Source organism: Cherax quadricarinatus, chromosome 36 (assembly GCF_038502225.1).
Source record: "Cherax quadricarinatus isolate ZL_2023a chromosome 36, ASM3850222v1, whole genome shotgun sequence".
Classification (NCBI taxonomy): domain Eukaryota; kingdom Metazoa; phylum Arthropoda; class Malacostraca; order Decapoda; family Parastacidae; genus Cherax; species Cherax quadricarinatus.
In genome coordinates this window covers 4,571,286-4,580,338 of record NC_091327.1, presented here as the reverse complement: position 1 = coordinate 4,580,338, position 9,053 = coordinate 4,571,286, and positions in this window count along the sequence as shown.

Genomic DNA, 9,053 nt, shown 5'->3' with positions numbered 1-9,053 from the left:
AAAAAAGAGGTCATCACAAAATATGAAAGTGGAGTGCGTGTCTCCAAGTTGGCCAGCATATATAACAAACCCCATTCAACCATCACTACTATCTTGGCCAAAAAAAAAAGGCAATCAAGGAAGCTGTTGTTGCGAAAGGTGCAAGTGAGATCATACATACCCAGGATGACTCGAGTATGGAACACATTCGTACAACATAATGATGTCAACGAGATAAAGTCAGTTGATCAAATGAAAATACTGGCCCACAGATGGCTCCAACTTCATCCTGTCCCGTACTTGTATGTCTCATAATAATAAAAATGCTTCCAAATGAGCTGATGTACGTAACAGCTCTTAGCTTGCCAATAAAGTTAGGAATCCTTAACCTGTAATATAGCTGTCAATAAAGCATGTTCAACCCTGTGTAAAAAAAAAAAAAGAAAAAAAAAGAAAAAAAAAAAAAAGTGTTTACAAAACACCGATCTGGACCCCAATGGAAATAAGTTACTCTGACTTTTCTGGGTTATCCTGGGTCTTAATACATATGCTGCTATGTATAACATAGATAACATTTTGTTGGGATTTTTAACCCCGGAGGGTTAGCCACCCAGGATAACCCAAGAAAGTCACATCCTGGGTGTTAGTGGACTGGTGTGGGTCACATCCTGGGTGTTAGTGGACTGGTGTGGGTCACATCCTGGGTGTTAGTGGACTGGTGTGGGTCACATCCTGGGTGTTAGTGGACTGGTGTGGGTCACATCCTGGGTGTTAGTGGACTGGTGTGGGTCACATCCTGGGTGTTAGTGGACTGGTGTGGGTCACATCCTGGGTGTTAGTGGACTGGTGTGGGTCACATCCTGGGTGTTAGTGGACTGGTGTGGGTCACATCCTGGGTGTTAGTGGACTGGTGTGGGTCACATCCTGGGTGTTAGTGGACTGGTGTGGGTCACATCCTGGGTGTTAGTGGACTGGTGTGGGTCACATCCTGGGTGTTAGTGGACTGGTGTGGGTCATATCCTGGGTGTTAGTGGACTGGTGTGGATCGCATCCTGGGACAAAATTAACGTAATTTGCGGGAAGTGCTCAGCATAACAAGGGGCTTTGTATATCCTAGTAGTATGTCATTGATGTCAGCTATGGTCTGTATACCTTGTATACAGACCATATACTTGTATACCTTGTACTTGTACTTGTATACCTGGTACATGTACTTGTATACCTTGTACATGTACTTGTATACCTTGTACATGTACTTGTCTACCTTGTACATGTACTTGTATACCTTGTACATGTACTTGTCTACCTTGTACATGTACTTGTCTACCTTGTACATGTACTTGTATACCTTGTACATGTACTTGTATACCTTGTACATGTACTTGTATACCTTGTACATGTACTTGTATACCTTGTACATGTACTTGTCTACCTTGTACATGTACTTGTCTACCTTGTACATGTGCTTGTATACCTTGTACATGTACTTGTATATCATGTACATGTCCTTGTCTACCTTGCACATGTACTTGTATATCTTGTACATGTCCTTGTCTACCTTGTACATGTACTTGTATACCTTGTACATGTACTTGTCTATCTTGTACATGTGCTTGTCTACCTTGTACATGTACTTGTATACCTTGTACATGTACTTGTATACCTTGTACATGTACTTGTCTACCTTGTACATGTACTTGTATACCTTGTACACGTACTTGTCTACCTTGTACATGTACTTGTATACCTTGTACATGTACTTGTCTACCTTGTACATGTACTTGTATACCTTGTACATGTACTTGTCTACCTTGTACATGTATTTGTCTACCTTGTACATGTACTTGTATACCTTGTACATGTACTTGTCTACCTTGTACATGTACTTGTATACCTTGTACATGTACTTGTCTACCTTGTACATGTACTTGTCTACCTTGTACATGTACTTGTATACCTTGTACATGTACTTGTCTACCTTGTACATGTACTTGTCTACCTTGTACATGTACTTGTATACCTTGTACATGTACTTGTCTACCTTGTACATGTACTTGTATACCTTGTACATGTACTTGTCTACCTTGTACATGTACTTGTCTACCTTGTACATGTACTTGTATACCTTGTACATGTACTTGTCTACCTTGTACATGTACTTGTCTACCTTGTACATGTATTTGTATACCTTGTACATGTACTTGTCTACCTTGTACACGTGCTTGTCTACCTTGTACATGTACTTGTATACCTTATACATGTACTTGTCTACCTTGTACACGTACTTGTCTACCTTGTACATGTACTTATCTACCTTGTACATGTACTTGTATACCTTGTACATGTACTTGTATACCTTGTACATGTACTTGTATACCTTGTACATGTACCTGTCTACCTTGTACATGTACTTGTCTACCTTGTACATGTACTTGTCTACCTTGTACATGTACCTGTCTACCTTGTACATGTACTTGTCTACCTTGTACATGTACTTGTCTACCTTGTACATGTACTTGTATACCTTGTACATGTACTTGTATACCTTGTACATGTACTTGTCTACCTTGTACATGTACTTGTATACCTTGTACATGTACATGTCTACCTTGTACATGTACTTGTCTACCTTGTACATGTACTTGTATACCTTGTACATGTACTTGTCTACCTTGTACATGTACTTGTATACCTTGTACATGTACTTGTCTACCTTGTACATGTACTTGTCTACCTTGTACATGTACTTGTCTACCTTGTACATGTACTTGTCTACCTTGTACATGTACTTGTCTACCTTGTACCTGTACTTGTCTACCTTGTACATGTACTTGTATACCTTGTGCATGTACTTGTCTACCTTGTACATGTACTTGTCTACCTTGTACATGTACTTATCTACCTTGTACATGTACTTGTATACCTTGTACATGTACTTGTATACCTTGTACATGTACTTGTATACCTTGTACATGTACCTGTCTACCTTGTACATGTACTTGTCTACCTTGTACATGTACTTGTCTACCTTGTACATGTACCTGTCTACCTTGTACATGTACTTGTATACCTTGTACATGTACTTGTCTACCTTGTACATGTACTTGTATACCTTGTACATGTACTTGTATACCTTGTACATGTACTTGTCTACCTTGTACATGTACTTGTATACCTTGTACATGTACTTGTATACCTTGTACATGTACTTGTCTACCTTGTACATGTACTTGTATACCTTGTACATGTACTTGTCTACCTTGTACATGTACTTGTCTACCTTGTACATGTACTTGTCTACCTTGCACATGTACTTGTATACCTTGTACATGTACTTGTCTACCTTGTACATGTACTTGTCTACCTTGTACATGTACTTGTCTACCTTGTACATGTACTTGTCTACCTTGTACATGTACTTGTATACCTTGTACATGTGTCTACCTTGTACATGTACTTGTATACCTTGTACATGTACTTGTATACCTTGTACATGTACTTGTCTACCTTGTACATGTACTTGTATACCTTGTACATGTGTCTACCTTGTACATGTACTTGTATACCTTGTACATGTACTTGTCTACCTTGTACATGTACTTGTATACCTTGTACATGTACTTGTCTACCTTGTACATGTACTTGTATACCTTGTACGTGTGTCTACCTTGTACATGTACTTGTATACCTTGTACATGTACTTGTATACCTTGTACATGTGTTTGTCTACCTTGTACATGTATTTGTATACCTTGTACATGTACTTGTCTACCTTGTACATGTACTTGTCTACCTTGTACATGTACTTGTCTACCTTGTACATGTACTTGTCTACCTTGTACATGTACTTGTATACCTTGTACATGTACTTGTCTACCTTGTACATGTACTTGTCTACCTTGTACATGTACTTGTCTACCTTGTACATGTACTTGTCTACCTTGTACATATACTTGTATACCTTGCACATGTACTTGTCTACCTTGTACATGTACCTGTCTACCTTGTACATGTACCTGTCTACCTTGTACATGTACTTGTCTACCTTGTACATGTACTTGTCTACCTTGTACATGTACTTGTCTACCTTGTACATGTACCTGTCTACCTTGTACATGTACTTGTCTACCTTGTACATGTACTTGTCTACCTTGTACATGTACTTGTCTACCTTGTACATGTACCTGTCTACCTTGTGCATGTACCTGTCTACCTTGTACATGTACTTGTCTACCTTGTACATGTACTTGTCTACCTTGTACATGTACTTGTCTACCTTGTACATGTACCTGTCTACCTTGTACATGTACCTGTCTACCTTGTACATGTACTTGTGTACCTTGTACATGTACTTGTCTACCTTGTACATGTACTTGTGTACCTTGTACATGTACTTGTCTACCTTGTACATGTACCTGTCTACCTTGTACATGTACCTGTCTACCTTGTACATGTACTTGTGTACCTTGTACATGTACTTGTCTACCTTGTACATGTACTTGTAGTAAATAAATATATAATTTTACTATATGTATTATAATATCACTATACAAAGTTTGTACACATACGGATGACATTTGGCACCACAATGGAAATAGGTCATTTTGACTGTTTTGGTTTATCCCAGGTAATGTACACATGTGTCATAATTTGTGTAACTATTTATGTGTACCTGTATCTGAATAAAGTTACAAGGTGTGTATGCAGAAACCCCTTAATATGCAGAGTATTTCAGGCAAACTTAAGATTAATAAAACAATGACAGAGTGATTTTATATACAATATCTTAAGTTGTTGTAATTAAAAATGCAGGAGTTACAACGAATACAAAATAATTGAATATCCTGTTAGTACCTGGAGAGAGTTTTGGGGGTCAACACCCCTGCGGCCTGGTTTGAGACCAGGCCTCATAGTGGATCAGGGCCTAGTCAACCAGGCTGTTACTACTGGCCGCATGCAAGCTGACGTACGAACCACAGCCCGGTTGGTCAGGTACTGACTTAAGGTGCCAGTCCAGCGCCTTCTTGAGGACAGCCATGGGTCTATTGGTAATTACCCTTATGTATGCTGGGAGGCAGTTGAACAGTCTTGGGCCCCAGACACTTATTGTATTGTCTCTCAGTGTACTCGTGACGCCCCTGCTTTTCATTGGGAGAATGTTACATCTCCTGCCAAGTCTTTTGATTTCATAGGGAGTGACTTTCATGTGTAGGTTTGATACATTGTTTTAAGAATTACAAGTTTGACTGTGATTATTGGTAATTAGGATTCTAGCATATTAGTATAAGTTTATTTACATACAGGTACACATAAGTACAATTATCACACATAGTAATATATGCAATAAGATCACAGTAAACAGGTGATTTCAGAATTTGCAAAACAACCACTGTGAAAGAATAGAGAAATTCCAAGCGCTTTCGTGACTACTCACATTATCAAGGAACAATGAAAGTAAAGCATCAAAGGAAGGTATATAAAGGGTCTAGCCCACACCTCACTATCAGATCCCACAACAAAGCAACACCTGACACACGATTCATAAGAAAGAGAACACTGCAGCAGGCCTGCTGGCCCAACTAGACAGGTCCTTCACACAACCCACAAACAAACTTTCCTACCCAAGAATTAAGAATTTTAAAATTTATTATTTGTCCAATGTATTATTAAATTCTTCCCAATTCTATTAATTATAAATGGATCTAATTTATATAAACCAAAAGAAATATTCATATTATTGTCAAAACTGCTTTTTATGAAACAAGATTCAATTATATTCCTGTCGACCATGGACTTGCTTGATACAACTTTTTCAACTTTTTGAAAATCAATTGGATGGTTAAAATCTCTTACATGAATAGACAGAGCATTGGAATCTTGTCCAGTTATAATGCTATATTCATGTTGTTTTAATCTTAGTTCGAGACTTTTACCAGTTTGACCGTAATAAACTTTATTGCAATAATAAACTTTGTCGATGTGTCTATAAGATTCCTTGTAAAATTTGCGATAAAGTTTTTACTGTCAAATTGATAAAAGTCAGCAGCTCCACCCCAATCAGCTTTGGAGTATGGCACGTAGGTGTCTGCCAATGTGGCGGCACAGGTGTAGTCCCAGGCAATCTGTTTTCCATCCTTCCAGGGTAGCATAGTGGCTCCATTAGGACGCTTTTGCCGTCCATCAGACCTCTGCACTTGGGGTTCCCGTTGAGCTGGGCAACTGGGTGTGGCGAGGCTTCTATTTATGATGTCATTGACCTCATGTCTGGCATACTTCCTTTCTCCTGTGTGACACACGAGACCATGAAATCCGAATTGATCAGCCGTCGCCCTGCTGCAAATACACCTACCTATGTTTGGTGAGGATGGGGGCGGCTAAGCGAAGAGCAACACCAATTCGAATGGCCTGTGGGTAGAGTCGAGTGCCCAGGGAGGAATTGGAAGCAGCTGAAAGAAAATCTCCTGAGTGTGGTGCCTTCACTGCCAGGAGACGAGCTTTGTCCTTTCCTGAAGCGTTGGTGAGCATTGTGTTGGCGATTTTTTCCATGATCGGTTTGTCCCAATGGAACTGTTTGCGTTCTTTGAGAGGAGTTGGTCTACTGGAGGAGTCTGCAAGGATGTCCCACCGAATCGCTGCTTAAGTAAACCTGGGGTCTTGAGCTCCTACCACGTCTCTCAAGCGTTCGGAGACAATTTTCTTGACAAATGCACTGGAAGCCAAACACGAAGAGAGAAAAGCAGGTAAAGCAACATGTGTTGCTTTGCGCACCCCTATACCTCCCAGTCGCACTGGGAGGGTTGCCTGATTCCATTGCTGATCCTCTAGTGACAGGTTCAGTGCCTTCTTAAAGGTTGATCTCATGTGTGTGTCATATTCGTCGAGTGTTGGGTTGTCAAAAGAGGGTGCACACCTCAGGAAGTGAGTCTTGGCATAGTAAGACACCTTGTGAGGAGATACAGAGCATCATGGGCATCAAGATCGCTTATTCTCTCCTCCATTCTCATCATGTGATTCAATTTGTCCTTGAGGACAGTGTCGATGGCCTGGAGACCCAGCGGTGCTCCCGAGAGGGTACTGTTGGACAGAGTGGTAGTAGAGACTTCTGGGAGGATTCTTCGCATGGCATTCATTATTCCCTGGCTCACTGTGATGATTTCACACTTGGAGGGATTGAGGATGAGTCCCAAGTCTTCTCCCTGTGTTTTCACCAGATGTAGGTCCTCTAACAAGGACTCTTCAGTACCTGCCAGAGTGCCATCATCCAGGTACCAGATGTTGAGCTCGTTGCGTAGGTTGGACGTTAGTTCTCTTACTGCCAAACAGAAGAGAAGTGGAGCGAGTGGGTCACCCTGCTGAACACCCTCTGATGAGGGAATTTCATGTTCTCCAAACAAAAGAATTGAGGGTTTGCTGTAGCCGGCTGAAATGAAGGGAAAAAGACTGGGGAACCTATCCCAAGCAGCTGGCAAGACTACACCTCTCTTCACCATATTAAAGACATTTCTAAAATCAAGTTTGACCATGGCCTTGTCTTCTGGTAGATCCCTGATGTAGGCCATTGCAGCAAGGACTGCGGCTTCACTGCCTTGGGAGACCCCAAACCCCATTATAAATTATATATATATATATATATATATATATATATATATATATATATATCTATATATATATATATATATATATATATATATATATATATATATATACATGTCGTGCCGAATATGTAAAAATGGTCAATTAGCGAGAGCTCATTTAAAATTAGGTCCTTTCTAAAATTTTCTCTTATACGTTTAAAGATATATTTTTTTATTAATGTTGATGTAAAAATTTATAATTTTGCACCAAAAGGAATTTAGAAAACTTACCTAACCTTATTATAACAAGAACAATTTATTTTAGCCTAACCAACTAAATATATTTTAGATTTGTTTACAATAATGTAATATTAAACAAAGACAGTGAAATATATTTTTTTCGTTAGGTTCAGAATGATTTGGGCGAAATTACTGCATACACAAATTTTCTCTTGTCCTATACGGCAAGATGAGCGTTGCTATTTAAGCCAAGATCGCAAGTTCTGCCTATTCGGCACGACATATATATATATATATATATATATATATATATATATATATATATATATATATATATATATATATATATATATATATATATATATATATATATATATATATATATATATATATATATGTATATATATATATATATAGGGAAGTACCACCTTTATAACTGGACTGGGGACCCTCATCCTCAGAGAAGACAATAAACGTACCTCAAGGAAAACTCAAGGTTCTCCCCGGAGATGTTTGAATATTTTCTTCTCCTACCACCCCCTATATTTTATATTCTATGTGAACATTTATTAATAAATAAAATACATTTATAGAAAACACAAACATGAATACAATGGTACAAAGTGTTAAAGATCATGAATTTCCTTCAGCTCCTCTGAAGCCGGACGTGAGCCAAGTATGCAGCAAGCATTTCCCCTCTGGATGGCCACGTTGAGGCGCTGGAACATGAAAGTGGCTGCCCTTGGGTCCCTGGTGGTGTTGATAAGTCTGGAGCCCAATTCTTTAAGAAAACGTGTGGCAATTTTTCCCCCATGATATATATACAAGAGTTTAAGACAGTTGTATTTAAAGTGTTATCCTGCTCAGTACACTTCATAATCCACATAATGCTTAGTGTGTCAGGGAATGTCATACATAGTTAATGAAAATTTTTAATTATATTTCCATTATATTATATATATTATAAATCATTATGATAAAATGAAAATATATTGATATATATTTTAATAAACATGATCAGTTGAGTTTGTTTTCTTAAATATTTGCTAAAAACAACATCGAAAAGATGTCGATGAGAAGACAACTAACTAGTTAAGTAATGGTTATGCGAGACCCAGAAGCTGGAGCACATTACCAACAAACACAGTTTGACTGACAAGAGGTGAAGGCAAGTAACACTACTTAATAAATATTAACATTGAGCCAAATTTTGTCAGAATAAAGAATTACACTGTAAATTTTACCAATCCCAGTAAACAA